Consider the following 16456-nt stretch of genomic DNA (forward strand, 5'->3'; position numbering starts at 1 on the left):
GACATGAGCCACGGGCACCCAGCTTTTTTTTTTTTCTTTTTTAAGTAAAGCTTATAAAGTTCCCCAAACGTGTCATTTTCATTGGTTTGCATGCTGACTGGCTGGCAGAGTTGACATTCAATAAATAGAACAAAGCAGTAAGGTTTTCTTAAACTATCACAACACATGAAAGCTTCTACCTGCTTTCTTGTCCTAAATCTTCATTTCTTTGGGAAACCTTGCCAGCTCAGCTCCATTTGTTTTCCCTATCTTGTGCCCAAGCACAGGTGGAGATAGGATCAACCCCCAGATCTCTCTGGCAGCCCTCAAACATGAGCTCCACACCTACAAACACTGCTCAGCCCTCTCAGGTTGGTGAGATCCACCTACAGTCTGTAAGCACAGATGGGACTAAATGCAGATTTACAGGAGAAGGGCTCTCCAGTGGAACATACTTACTGTAGTCCTACGAGAAGAAAACAGCACACACTTTGCTTCTCCTTCTGAGGCAACACATTTATGTCTCCCCCAAGAGCAGTGGGGATGAATTTGCTTATGTGAGCATCACCAGAAGAGCTCAAAATAAAACATAATTTTCTCCAGAGTGATTGGGATTGAGGGCCTGAATTCAAATCCCAGTACTGCCAAAAAAAAAAAAATGGGGGGGGAGAGGGAAGGGACAGGGGCAGGGAGGAGAAATGGCCCAAACAATGTATGCACATTTGAATAAATGAGTAAAGAAAAAAATATGATATATATAGTATGTCTTATATACACATACTTCCATATTTTCCCTGTATTTTAAAAGTATTTGTCGAATTTTCAAGTAATTTGTATGTTTTGTAAGGTACATATTATTTCTTGTACTGAAAAATTTAATTTTTTGGTTCCTATACATGTGTTAATAGAATCTCTTCAATTTTAAATCATATTATCTCATAATGGTAGTCTTTTCTTCTCTTTATTGTTTACTGTTCTTATTTTTGTACTTATTCTGCAATGATCTTTTATGAGAATTGTGGGAGAATATTTGAAGCTATTACTTGTTCATCATTAAAAAAACTGGTCAAAAAATATTTTGTGACATGAAAATGATATGGAATTCTGATTTCAGTGAACATAATAAAGTTTAAACAAAATAAATAAATAAATAAATTTCTCCAGAATGATTTATTTATTTTTCAGGGGTGGTGTACTGGGGTTTGAACAGGACTTTGCACTTGCTGACAGGTGCTCTACCCCTTGAGCCATGTCTCCAACCTCAGAGTGATCTTTTTTTTAAACACACTGTTGCCAGACCTGGCGTCACACACCTGTAACCCCAGCACTTGGGAGACTGAGGAGGCAGAATCTCAAGTTCCAGGCCAGACTGAGCTACATCACGACACCCTGTCATTATAAAACAAAACAAAACAAATCTGTCTAAAACACAGTGTTGATGAAAATCATTTATTTAAAAAATCCGACCCCCAAAGGCCTTCATAGCCCTGTATTGACTGAATGGCAAACATACACCTGTGCACCTTCCACGGGCTGTTCTCTCACCAACAGAACACCCCACCTTCCCTGGAAGAGAAGCTCTGCGTCACCCTTCCAAGACACAGCCTGGCAGTGGGCATCTCTTCCAGATGCTCTGGCCAGTGCTGGCCCTTGTCTTCCTCTTGTCCCCAGGACAGTGTGGCATAGCATCAGCCCCAGGGCACTTGAATTAGATGCTGACATGGCAAACCCAGTGCCACAGATAACTAGCTGTGTCACTGAGCATAAATTACTTAATGTCTTTTCACCTTCGTTTCCTCATTTTCATAGCAATTCTAAGACTTGTTCCTGCCCTGTAAGGTTACTGGGAGGTGTTGGCTAATGTGACTGAAGCGCTTAGCACAGCGTGTAGCACACAGCAAGCATGCTCTAGCTGTTAGCTTGGATTCTGTTCTCTACCAGAGCCTTTAACACGGTGTAAGCAAACTTCAGTGAATTTCTTACTGAATAACAGCGTAATCATAGACTTTTCTCTAAGTTAATGGTGGAACTCAGCAAAAAGAAAACCAGGGGCAGTTGCTTTTTAAATCAAGGGTTCCAATTTTTTCTACCTGTCAGGGTTGAGCCATTAACACAAAGAGCTCTTACCTTCCTACTGGACAAGTCTGCAAAAACTGTAATGTGTTTGTAGGTGACAGTCTACAAACTCTTCCTTCCTTCCTTCCTTCCTTCCTTCCTTCCTTCCTTCCTTCCTTCCTTCCTTCCGGTACTCAGGGCTTAGCCTAACTTTGCTAGGCAGCATCTTGAACCATGCTCCCAGCCCTTTTTGCTCTGATTATTTTTGAGATTAGGTTTCCCTTTATGCCCAAGCCAGCCTGCCATGATTCCCTTATTTTAAGTTTCACCATTGCTGGGATGACAGATGTGTGCCAGCCAGCTTTTTACCATTGAGATGGGGGTCTCTTGAGCTATTTGCATGGGCTAGCCTTGAACTACAATCTTGATCTCAGCCCCCCAAGTAGCTTAAGATGGCAGGTGCTTACCACTGCCCTCAGCTGTTGTTTGAGATGGAGTTTCTTGAACTTTTTTGCTTGATCTGACCTCAAACCTCAATCCTCCTTATCTCAGCCTCCCAAGAAGCTAGGATGACAGGTGTGGGTACCATGCCCAGATTTTTATTTTTTCTTTGAACCAGTTATTTTAGTAAAGCTATGGAATGCAGTAAGAATGGAACCCCCACATCTTAAAACATTTTAGTGCTGAACTATACTCCCAGCCCAGTGATTTGCACTTTTTAAATAGGTTTGGCTATAAAAAGTTTTTTTTTTTTTTTTTTTTTTTTTGTTTGCAGCACTGGATTTTGAACTCACACTTGCTAGGCAGGTGCTATACCATTTGAACCACTCCACCAGCCCTTTTTTGTGATGAGTTTTTTCGAGATAGGGTCTCATGAACTGTTTGCCCAGGGCTGGCCTCAAACTGTGATCCTCCAGATCTCTGCCTCCTGAGTAGCTAGGATTACAGGTGTGAGCCACCAGCACCTGACTACAAAAAGTATTTTTCTTGTGTCTTCCCTTTCCCTAGTGCATGAGGTGAAACTTAAAATTGAGTCAAATTTACTTTGTGCTTCCAGCCTCACAAGAGAGAAACCAGGAGATGAGATTCATTTTCGAGCTGTCTAGCTTCTGTGAGATTATAATGTGTAGGTTTGATTTTAGAAAACTGTCAGTTGAGGCAGCTTTTTTATCCTTTAGTATGACTAGTAATGGTAGCTATTAAAATTGAAGTTAAAATACCTAGAATTAAGATTTTGTCAGAGCACACCAAGCCTTTCCATGGTTTTGGACATTTTAAGTATATGCCTTCATTAAATGTTCACTTCTCACTTAGCAGATTTTTAAAGCAATAGGTGGATATGAATGACAGGTAAGTTGTATGACAAATGTACTTCAAACACTTCTCCTCTACTGAATCTTAAAAGTAAAATTAGGACAAAGGGGAAAGGATTAGTGGGAGATCAAGCCTAAAGATCTGAAAACAGCTTAGAAAACCCTTAAGGAGCTAACAGAAGAGCATTTTAGGCCATTTGAATTTCCTGGGAAGCTTTGTGGGTTTTGAGGATATAATACATTGAGAGTGTTTTTCACTGTCAAGCTCATCTTTCAAGTCTGGCACAAGATTATAAGCGAACCGGTTTCACTTGGCACACTTCTGACATGAATCTGTATCTCTAGTTTCCCTCTGGCTTTGCAAAAACAGGCGTGCCCTTCCTTCACTGACTGAACTGGAAGCCACTGAGTCACTGAGATCTGATGTGTCCTCCCCTGGCCTCTGGGACAGTTCCCTAAGGGGAGACCGTACTTGGCATGGACACTACTTGGAGGTTTGCTTGCATTTTCTTCCCTTGCTCTGGCTGAGAGTGGACAGAGAGCTCTTGGCCAACCAGGGTCCCTTTTGCCCCGGCTGACTGTGCTTTCTGCCCACGTATAACAGAGAAAGATGGTTTCTTTGTGCAAATTGATGTTGCAAAATTATTTTACTGTCTGAGGCAGGGATTGCTTTATTAGGGACAAGGTCTTTCTCCACATTTAATTCATAATCATTCTAATTCCCGCTCTTACACCCCTCCCCATCACTGGCCTGTTTGCCTCAGCTGCCCTTCCAGTCACTGATCTGTGGCTGGATTCATTTGTCTATTATCCTTGATTTCAATAGCTATAATTGTTCATGAAAATTCCATCCAGCAAGGTGTTGTGGTACATGCCTGTAATTCCAGCTCTTGGGAGGCTGAGATAGAAGGATCAAAAATTCAAGGCCAGCCTGGGCTACAAATAAAACAAAAGAAAACAAATTAAAAAAAACTTGAGCTGTTCCCAATGTCCACTTCCTCCCTTTATCACAAGAAGATTCTATATTTAGATGAAACAAAGATGCTTCAGAGAGGGTATGAAGATATAAGATAAATTATCTCTTAATAATTATATTTGAAAAGTTCTCCCAGGGTTTGAGGTAGAGCTTTAGTGATATTTACCTAAGATTTGAGAGGTGCTGGGTTCCATCTCTAGCACCCTAAAAAAATGTGGGCTGGTGGAGTGGCTCAAATGGTAAATCATCTGCCTAACAGGTGTGACACCCCTCCCCAAATGTAACTCAAAGTTGGTGGGATTTTTTTTTTTTAGCAAAGCTAAATATTATTATTTTAAAATGTAGACAAGTCAGATGTTTTATGTTAAAATATGCCTTTGTAATGCACAGTGAAAATTGTATTTATTTATTTATTTAGCAGTACTGGAGTTTGAACTCAGGACTTCACCCTTGCTTGGCAGGTGCTCCTCCACTTGATCAACCTCACCAGCCTTTTTCTGTATTGGGTGCTTTTGAGATAGGGACTCCCTTTTTGCCTGGCTGGCTTTGAACTGAGATCTTCCTGATCTTTGCCTCCTGAATAGCTAGGATTACAGGCATGAACCACTGGCACTTGGTTGTGAAAATGATATTTAATACTCATCGTACATAAAATGAAGCTGGGTGTAGGTGGCTCACCCTGTAATCCTAGCTACTTGGAAGCTGAGACTGGGAGGAGGAATCCAGGTTCTACCACATCTCCATTAACCAGAGCAAAATGGACTGGAGATGACTCAAGTGGTAGAGTGCCTGCTTTAGGAACAGGAAGCTGTGAGTCCATAATCCCTAGTCCCAGCTTGATTTTTTTCTTTTTTTTTTTTTCAGTGAACCTGAAAAAAACATACTTCTGGCGTGTGAGGCTGTGCCATTTGAGCTAGACACTCCTAGCTATTTTGTTTGTATGTTTTTTTTTTTTGTTTTGGTGGTAATGGAGGTTTGTGTGTGTGTACTTGTGTGAGATACTGGGGCCTGAACTCAGGGCCTACACCTTGAGTTACTCCACTAGCCCTTTTGTGTGATGGGTGCTTTTCGGAGACAGGGGCTCTTCAACTGTGTGCCCAGGCTGGCTTCGAACCGTGATCCTCTTGATCTAAGTAGCTAGGATTACAGGTGTGAGCCACCAGAGCCAGGCTGTGGTGATGGAGTTTGAACTCAGGGCCTCAAGCTTGCTAGGCAGGAGCTCCACCCCTTGAGCCACTCCTCCAGCCCGTGTATTTCGTTTTTGAGACAGGTTTTCCCCAACCTTTGGCCAACGTGGGCCTGAAATTCACCATCTTCCTGCCCTCACTTCCCAAGTATCTGGGATTACAGACATGAACCACTACACTTGGATTAAAATGAAACAATTTTTAAGATACATAAAAGATCCTCTTTTAAAACTTTTTTGTGAATTTTATTACCTTGCCTCTAAAACTGGTTACTAATCTTATATACCAGTAGGGGGCGGCACAACATCGCTTTTAAAAGTTATTGAAAAATGCAAAGCTACCGGACAGTGAAAAAGGTTTTTCCGATAACTTTTCTTTTGCCCTTTCGAAAAAGAAAATGACAAAGACACTGGCGACAAAGAGAAGTAGTTCAATGAGAAGACCAAAACTAAGAGACACTCCTTAGTGAAAAAACAAAAAAACAAAGAGTGTGACGATTTTTATTATTGGTGAATGTGTCATGGACACAAAACTGCGTGCTGGCTCTCAAACACCCCACAACTTCTCTAGGAAATTACTTGTCCTCCACGCTGAAACAAATGTCACGCAATCTCCTACACATTTTGATGATTTACAATAGCTTCCAGACAGTTGTAGTTTGAACATAAATTATGCAGCCGTCCCCTTGAAGCGTGGCAGGAGTAGGGTGGGGAACGCCCAGGTGCATCTCGGGTGTGGGTGCTGTGATTTCCTGGACAGGCTCCAACACGGGCGGCCCTGCTCGTTAACTGACAGGGACAACCCTCTCCATCAGCCCGTGAGCATCTGCTCCTAAAGAGTCGAATGCTGTTTCTTGGATTGTTTATTTCCAAGAGAACGAGAAGGGAACGCCAGCCCGTGCATTTCCCGTTGGCCACGCCGTGGTACGGCTAGAATTTAGCTGTCTTGAATTTAGCCTGGCCTGGGGCTTTTTTTTTTTTTTATCATTTGTTTTGCAAATTTTAGTGGTATGGAAAGAAACCATCAGTACTGGAAAAACAAATCGTATGGCTCTGGATAGGTTTAGATTGGTATCAAATCCAGAGCCCAGCCCAGCCAGGCTCTAGTGGGGAGGCTGTGCACTGGGTTCCCGCCGAGGTGTTGGAAGCGCTGTCTTCGCGGTGATCCCTGCACGGGACACAGATGAACCAGTATAGACACGGCCCAGCCGCAGTAATGGGGGCGAACCGATGTGGATTTCAAAAGCGGATTCTCCAAGGACTGACTACTTCTCTCCTCGTGGAAGAGACCGGTGTCGTTATCAAACCTAGGAAGGGAGTTCAGTAAATGTCATCCTTTGCCCAAAAAGGAGAATGACAAAGGCAAGGACAACGCAGAGTTGAAGAACCAGAGATGGGGACGACAATTCATATTATCAGCTGTGATTGCACGGCCCGGGGGTGTGGCTCAGCGGTAGAGCCCTTTTGCCTATCAGGCCCCAGGCCCTGAGTTCCATCCCTCCTAACCCCCAAACAACAAAACAATTGTCATTCCAAGAGACCCAACTGCTGCGGGGCCTAAAGGAGCCAAAGCGCGGCTAGGGCGGAGTTTACAATCTGGTGGGACCGGATCCCGCGAGTCTGTCTGATCCACCTGGGCCAGCTCCAGGGAAGGCTGGTCTGGCATTTAGATGCCTTACCAAATCCTGAAGGACGATGAGTTTGAATTGCACTTTCATCTGTAGGTTTCTTTGCTTTTTGATAGTGCTGGGATTTGAACTTGAGCCTCAGGCTTGCTAGGCTCTACCACTTGAGCCACGCCCCCAGCCCATGGACTTGCTTTTGGATAAGCCTCCCCACCCCCCACGCCTCACCTTTCCATCCACTTTCTCTGGTTCCCAGAGTGGTTCACTGAGGCCAGGGGTAATGGCCCTGCATGGATACACAGGGTTTGAACGCATTGTAGACTCGAGACCAACTGAAAGGGGATATAAACCCTCAGTGGAACTAAGTCCGTGGTGGATTCCTTGGAAGCCTAGAGTTCTCTGAAAGCCAAAAAAAGGAGCTTCAGATTTGAGATAAAAGGACAGGTCAACAGGCCTGCACTGCCTGGGGCTAATCCCGCTGGCAAGCATTTTTATACCATTATCTCTGTGACAACCCCCCCCCACAGCAGGTGTGTTTTATCATGCCAGTTATTCAGATAAGGAAACTTCCTGGGGGAGTAAGAGTAGAGTTTGAATGTGAATTTAGGTCTTTGAGCTCCAAGTCTACTACATTTGCCACCACTCTCTGTGTACTGCCCAGTGTTTGGATGGCCAGGGAAGGGTTCTATTAGGTCTGCTAATTAAAGTAGTGTTGATTACTGGTTAAGAGCAAGGATGCACGGGTTTGCATTCCAGCTCTGACTTGCTAGTAACTCAACCCATCTGTGCCTCAATTTCTTTTCTTTTAAATATCTACTTTGCCTTGTTTTATTTCTATTATTATTATTATTATTATTATTATTATTGCAATGCTGGGGATCAAACCCAGCATTTGTACTTGCTAGTCAAGCTACAGTCCTAGCCCCCTCATTTTCTTCCTGCCTAAAATAATCCCCATTTGGGGTTTGTGGCACAGAGTAAGTACTGGGCACACGTCTGCAACGAGGAACATGATGTTTGTTAATCAGCCAGGTGCCAATGGCTCATGCCTACCAGCCAAGCTACTCAGGAGGCAGAAATCAGGAGGATCAAGGTTCAAAGCCAGCCTCAGGCAAATAGTTTGCAAACCCTATCTTGAAAAACCCCACCACAAAAAAGGGCTGGTGGAGTGGCTCAAATGGTAAGAGTGACTGCCTAGCAAGACTGAGGCCCTGAGTTCAAAAACAAACAAGTACAACTATGAGAGTGAGGACAGAGGGTTTGATTGCAATTTTAATGGTCAAATTAGTGTTTTATTTGTTTAACTGCCTTTCCAGATTAGGATCCTTTAGTTCCTCAATTGAATGTTAAAATCCAACCAGTTGATCATTTGGTCTGTGTATGAGTTTGTTAGGGCTGCCATAACAACAGCAAGAGACAGCATGGTTTAAATTACAGAGGTGGTTCAAGATCAAGCTGTCCGCAGCTTTGATTTCTCCATGGCCTCTCACCTTTGCTTGCAGATGGCCACCTGCTCCCTATGTCCCCACATGGCCTTTTCTCTGGGCAGGCACATCTCTGGGCTCTGTATCCACATTGCCTTTTCCTATAAAAGTCACCAGTCAGATTGGGGGAGGGACCACCCTAAAGGTCTCTTTTTAACTTTGTCACCTCCTTAGAGTCCTTATCTCCAGTTACCTTATGACTGAGGGCTAGGATTTCAACCTATGAATTTGGAGGGGTACAACTCAGCCTGGTGCCTTGAGCAAATCCCCTTAGATGTGTGGCATCAACCAAGGAGTGACAGGTGATTTTCCTCTTTTCCCCTTTTTTCGGTGCTGAGAATGAAACCTAGGACCTCACAGCATTTGAGGCAAACACTGGCAACAGGCCACACATGTGACTGGTACTATTTAAAGGAAGAACATGAGGGCTTGGGAGCAGTCCTGTCACTGGTGGATAGTGACAGTAGAGGGGTGCCACTACATGGTCATCAGTGCATACAGGGACCACAGCCTAATTAAATTGAGTAGGAAACCAGAATTTTAAAAATTTAAATCCAGGCACAGGTGGCTCACACCTGTAATCCTAGCTACTCAGTAGGCAGAGATCAGGAGGATCACGGTTCAAAACCAGGCTGGGCAAAATAGTTTGCAAGACCCTATTTTGAAAATACTTAATACAAAACAGGCCTGGTGGAGTGGCTCAAGTGGCTCCCTAGCAAGTAGGAGTTCAAGCACCAGTATGGTCAAAAGTAAAAAAAAAAAAAAAACAAAAAACAAAAACACAGCTTCTCTCTCCTACTCTTTTTTTTCTCTGCTGACTGCAGGGAAAATACTGAGCATTGCCTAAGGAGAGTTATTTCAGGGATGTCCCTCCACTGTGGTCCTACTCACGAAAGACCTGGAATCTCTCTGGGGAACAACAGTATCTTACCCACTAAGCCCATTTTCCTAATTTCTCCATTACAACTTCTTTAAAAAATAATTTTTCCTCGATGATCAGTTTAAGAATTTATTAGCAAAGGTATCGAAGAAGGTTGTTGCTGACCAAAACCAAAACCCAAACCAACAAATTAAAAAAAAAAAAAGATCTTGCACATCTTTAATGTTTTTTGGTAACAAGTGCAATACAAATTCTTACCTTGACTATGTAATTTAGCAACTTCTTTTGTTTCTTAATTTCAGGTCCTCCGGGTTCCTAATTTAAGATGTTTCCATGGATCTCACCAACTTTTGTTTATTAGTGACTAAAGCTGTTGTATATTTTAATTACACTGTGAAAGTAAGGTAGCCTTTACGACAGCTTTTAATAGAATCCTGGTATATACACACGTATAAACACAAGTTGACACCTGGTTTTACAGTACAACTGCCAAGAATAACCTGTCTAGGAATAGCTGCAGAATCTGATAATACAGGTGGAGTGCCTTGTTGGAAGTAATTTGTCTTCATGAGGAGACGTGGATCCCTTCTAATTTTAAAAATGAACTGTAAAATTAAGCCACTGCCTTCTCAGTATTTAACTAGTCTTAAAAAAAAAATCAAACATGGAAGAAAGGACTCAGGATTTAGAAGTTAGTATATTCTAATTCACTTCAAGTGGTACACTTTTTGTTGTTCCTGTCGTTCTGTGTGCTTTCTTTCTCTTGTCTTTTTTGTTGTGTCTGAGAGTTGATTTTGTAACAGGTTTTCCTTGTTGCTTTGTTTTGTTTACATAGGGTAGACTCATTTCCAATTTTTATGTGTCTTAGAGACAACAGCAAACTCCTACAAAATATGTCATCAAACTCTTACAAAATATGTTGGGGTGACAGTTGGCTGAGTTTAAAAATTTTTTTACCCCAAGAAAGAACCAGAGAAAATCCAAGAACACATTGCCTCCATTCTCTTTGGCAATTGCTTTACAGAAATCTCCATGGTTGAAGTTGTGTTGCTTTCTAAGATAACGTTATTTATTAGTTTGAAGCCACAGTATCATCATCAGCTGAACTCCTGCAATGAGTCAGCTCATTGTATTTTTAACTACTTTTTCATTGCCTGCTGAGACTATCAAAAAATAACATAAGGATTTAAAAAGCTTTTATAGCAAAATTTTCCTCTATCAGACCATATAAAGAGGCAAAGCAAAGATTCAGAATTCTTAGCTAATTTCCAGGTAGTTTTTTTCTTTTAAAACTCCTATATGGCCAGGCATGGTGGTACATACCTATAATCCCAGCTACTCTAAAGACAATGGTGAGAGATTGCTTGAGCTCAGGAGTTCTGGGCTAATCTGAGCAACAGTGAGACTCTACACAACAAATAAAACTCACAGCTGGGTTTGGGATGTAACCTACTGCTAGCGTGTTTGCCAAGCATGCTGGGAGGACTGAGATTCTACCCCCAGCACTGAGAAGAAAAGAAACAAAAAGCCCCTCATAAGTATAGTGCATGCATAGATAGTAAAAGTCCCCGAGACTGGGTTTTTGACAACATGCCTACCATGTGACGATGAAGGAGCTGTAGTATGATTCAGAACAAATGCCAGTGATTTAGAAATCGTGTATTTACCTAAGTTAATGTAATTTGGATAGTAGCAAAAACCTACCCACGAGGATGTACCAGTGTCAAAGAACAATCTTTTCATGCCTGTTTCAAGCACTTTAAGACATTATTCTAATCCTACAATACTTATTTGAAGTCTGTAGGTGGATAATCACACAAGATAAAAATTGGTAATGAGAATAAATGGAACACTACTTGGGGAACAAAGAGCTTCTGGTTGCTCATGCTTTGTTGATTTTCTGCTCTTCTTGAAAGATCCATTTGTGATTTTGCTTTCCCCTAGTTTGCATAGAAGATAAACATCATGGCATACACTTTTTTTCTCTTTTGAGACTTGGTCTCACTATGTAGCCCAGGCAGGCCTTAAACTCATGATCCTCCTGCTTCTACCTCCCAAGTGCTGGGATCCAGATGTATGCCACAATGGTTGACGCCATCCTGGCATACTTGATACAGGGCTAGCATAATGTGTAAAGAGCCACAGCTCTCTACTCAGCTGAGTTTCAGCAGTTTGCAGTAAGAGCAAATTAATGTATGTCCACAGCTTTCTACTTACATCTGCCTGGGCCAGAGATTATTGGGGGACATAACCATATCTATTTTTTTGACAGTACTAGGACTGGAATTCAGAGCCTTGCACTTGCTAGGCAGGCACTCTTCTTCTGCTTGAGGCACTCCGACAGCCCTTTTTTGTGTTGGGTATTTCCGAGATAGGGTCTCGAGAACTATTTACCCTGGCTGGCTTTGAACTGTGAACTTCCTGATCTCTGCCTCCTGAGAAGCTAGGATTACAGGCGTGAGACACCAGCACCCAGTTCTGTCATATCTATGGGCCATTTCATTCCTTTTGTAGCTTTGTCAAACTTCAAATATGGCGGGGTCCACAATGAAAAGTGAAAAAGTAAATCAAGAATCAGACACATAGATATTAAAGAAGAGAGTTAACATAGTTGGATAACTAAGTGATTTTGCTTTACTTGGTTATCATACAAAAAGTTGGCATTAATCTTCAATCCCTGCTCATGTTTCACAGCAGCTGCATGCATTGACCAATGTTTGATGGGTCAATAAAATTAGGTCATCTAGGACTGGAGGTGTAGCTCACTGGAAGAGCACTTGCCTAGCATGTATAATGTCCTGGGTTCCATTTCCAGCACTGTGACTTGGCTATTCAGTGTTCCCAGCAGATACACTCTCCTGATGAGTACTGGCCCTTAGTCTGTGGCTGGTACAGGCTGCCTGCACTCTCAGGCTGAAGAAGACACATCTTCCACAGAAAGGAAGTCTAACAAGGTGTTTTACTGATGTACTTAGAGAGTCATTTCTCCACCTTCTTGCTGAGATCAAGTGTACTGATTTACTTAGATAACACGCATCAATGTTCAAGTTAAACAGAAAGCCATTCATTGCTGTTTTTCAATAATCAGTTTGTTTTTTTCTTAATCTAATCACCCTAGCTGAACTCTTAGCTGAAATGACATTTTAGTGCTAGTGACTAGGATACTTAATCCCACCCCATACCCACAGTAAATTTTTCTAAAGGTGGTTTTAAAACAGCTCTGATATCATATGTGCACTGGGCAGTAGAGGGGACACTCTTCAATTCACTTGGAAGCCAATATCAAAATAGAAAGGAGCACAGAGTTTTACTTTTAATTTTCTTTATTGCTTCATGAAAGTGCACCTTATGGTTCTGACCCATTCCCAGTAAGTACAGCAATAGAGCTGACTTTATTATTGGAATAAGGCCTACCGTTTGAGCCGTTAAAAAAAAACAAGGCAATCATATGTTCTAACTTTTTTTAAGTTTCTGAAGCACTCTTTGGTGTGAACAGAGCTCAGTGTGGCTGTTGAACTTGGTTTGATATGCATTTATTCGGGATGAGGAAAGCTATGGAAAGAGCTCCAGATAAGCCAACCATTCCGGAAGGACTGGTTGCTCTTCTCTGTTGTCTGTGGCTGATCATTTAAATAAGCAAGTGCTAATGGCTCAGAATCCCCTACCTCATTTGTGTCTTACAAATGCAAACATCACCATTATTATTGTCACTTATGTTGTCTCTAGGCTTTCATTTACATAAACTGAACTAGTTTTAGGCAGAGATGATCCCCAACAATGATCCAAAATGATAAAGAAAATTTCAAATGTCAGTTTTCTGGGAAAAAAAAAAATGAATCATCCAATCTGCCTCTGGTTAATTTCTAGCTCTTTATGGAATCCCAACATCTTATGGAGGTTCAAAGTATAGTATTAAACAAGTGATGAGTTCTGAATTTGGATAATGGTCAATTCAAGTGTAATAATAATCAGATAAGCTTCTAAGATAAGCTTAGGTAAATTCCTTAGCTTTTTGTACCTGAGTTTTAATTTCTGTAAAAGGTGAAACATACTCTTTCATTACTGGGTGGATTGAAGGGCTGATTCAGAAAATAGCTGTGAAGTGCTTGGTTCATAGTTACTGTTGAAAAAGTAGCAGTTTTTACTAACACTGAAGCTTAAAGAAAATAAATTTTATTTGTACATTACTTTGGTTTTTTTCTTGCTATTTGGGAGGGCCTCCTGCCAGGCAAGTGTGCAGAGCTACACCCCCAGCCCCTTGTGTGTATACTGATTCTGGGTAAAAGAAATTGTGTGTATATTCTGATTGTGGTTTAGAACTGAGAATGTTTTCAAACAAGCTGTGTATACATAGAGATACATTCACTTTCTTTTTCTTGTTTTTTGGTGCTGGGGGTTGAACACAGGGCCTCACCCCACTGAGCTACATCGTCAGCTACATCATGTATGTTATCTTATTTCAGATGACATTTAAATTTGAAAACAGTAGGGAGAGATCTTTTGGAGCCTAGTCTTAGGTTGTGGAGAGTTTTTCAGGTTGGAATCTTCTGAAACTCTTTTGCAACGTAACTGTCAAATGATCTGTTTTCAGTTTGCTGTTGAAACAAAATTATTTAGAGTATATGAGACAAATCATTTTTTCCAGCACTACCATATCAGTCAGTGATCAGCTAATTAGAAATTCCATTTTAAAATATTAAACCTTAGCACATAGACTATTTCATGTGCTTTCAAGGCTGTATGTATCACAAAACAGATACCTGATATCCTAGAGAAATACTCACCATTCATCTGTGTTTACTTTCTGGCAAAGGAGACTTTGCATATGGGTGGGCCCTCTGAGTCAGCCAAATCTGAAATTTGATAAACTCTTAACTCCTGTTTTTACACCCCAACTGACAGTCAGTTTATCATATTAAAAACACATGCACTCTAACTACACAGTGATTACCTCTTGTTACTGATTTTTATCGACAAATGACAAGCAACATGCTTAGTTACTGTAAAATGCTAGCAGTTTTTTCTCCCCTCATACTTTTATTACTATCCTGTACTCTCTTAGTCAATTGTTTATAATCACATTTGACTTTCTTTCCCTGTTACAACGTTATGGAAATAGGGTGATTAGATTGGAAAAAAAATTGAACCAAATATTGTAAAACAGCAATTAATTTCTTACTGCTTCACTTGAACGTTCGTGCACATTAGTTTTCAAAGTAAATCAGTAAAACGCCTTGTTAAACTTCCTTTCTGCCAAAAATGCATTACCATCTGCGTTCTTCGTGGCAGCGTTTTCTTATTTAATACATATGTCCCCCTTTTTGGGAAAGCATGTTAAGAGCTTTAATATGACAAGAAACAGAAATAAAATAGTGAAAACACATCATGTTTCAAACATGAACGCAAAGTTCAGATTTATGACACTCACAGTATTTGGAGTTTCTTATACCATCCATTAATTTTATAGAAAAGCTGAGTCCTCAATGTTAGAAAAAAATGTTGATTGTAACACGTATGCAGTTTGGAGGTTGGGAGTTATTGGATTGTTTTGAAGATAGTTAAAGAATTAGTGTTTAAAATAGGTTGAATTTCATTAAACAGTCTGAAAACTTATAGTGGGAAAAAGGTAATGTCACAAAAAGCAACGTAATGGAATGCAACTTGTTTTGACCCAAATATTGGGAGACCTGAATTTTGGTCCCAGCACTACTAACTGTATAGCCTTTGAGCAAATCACTTAAACTCTCAGGGTTCCCATTACCTATAAAATGAAGAGTTTCTGTTAGATTAATAACAATCATAGCATTTTATTTATTTTTTGTGGTACTGGGGCTTGAACTCAGGGCATTCCCCTTGAGCCACTCTACCAGCCCTATTTTTGTGAAGGGTTTTTCGAGATAAGGTCTCACAAACTATTTCTCCAGGCTGGCTTTGAACTGCGATCCTCCTGATCTCTGCCTCCTGAGTAGCTAGGATTACATACGTGACCAGTACCCAACAATCATAACATTTAAAATGTTGTTCCACCAGCACTCACTCTGTGGATGTCATCGAAAACTCTTTGTCAACAATTTTATTAAAAAAAATTTTTTTTTGTGGGGCTAAGCATGGAAACCAGGGTCTCACACATACTAGGCAAGCACTTTACCACTGAGCTACTTTCCCAGACCAACAATTTTATTTTATCCACTTATTTTTTTTTCCCCAGCAACTGTATTTTAGATGATTGCCTAAGACTCTACCTTTTAGGAGCTGAGGTTTGCTCAGTGGTAGAGCATGTCTTAAGCATTCACAAGGGCCTGGGTTAAGTCCCCAGAACCAAAAGAACAACCACCACAATAAAAAAGACTACCTTACAGACATGACGTTACTTGTTTGACCATTCTCCATTGTTGGTCAGCCTGATTATGTACAGGAAGGTAGGGTAGCATTCAGTGGTGGAGTGCTTGTCTAGCATGTGCAAGGCCCTGAGTGTGATGCCTTGCACCAATAAAACAAAGAAAAACAAAGAACAACAAACAAACAAAAACAAAATATGTTTTAGCATTCTTGCAGAGATGCATAACTAGAGTCTCACTGACAGGGTTTTGCTATACAGCCCAGGCTGGCCTTGGACTCCTGATCCTCCTGCCATAAAACAATGGATTCTAAGATGCATAGTACTGGTACTCTGTGAACATTTGTAGCATGAAAGACAAAATCCAAAGGAAATTGTGCCAGCTTCCAGGATATTGGTTTAGACACTCCCCACCATGCACTTTTTAATTATTACTTTGTCTGAAGAAAGTCTGTTTTAGGTTGGTGGCAGTACCTCCTACTAATTCAGATGAAATATTTGGAAAGATCAATTGTTGAAGAAGGAATGGCAGTGTGAATCCAAGCACCACAACTGAAAAATAAACATCCAAGCTTTTCAGTTACTTAGTAAATTGAACTTAAATGACCTATTTTGAGAAGT

Source organism: Castor canadensis, chromosome 10, assembly GCF_047511655.1.
Source record: "Castor canadensis chromosome 10, mCasCan1.hap1v2, whole genome shotgun sequence".
Lineage (NCBI taxonomy): Eukaryota > Metazoa > Chordata > Mammalia > Rodentia > Castoridae > Castor > Castor canadensis.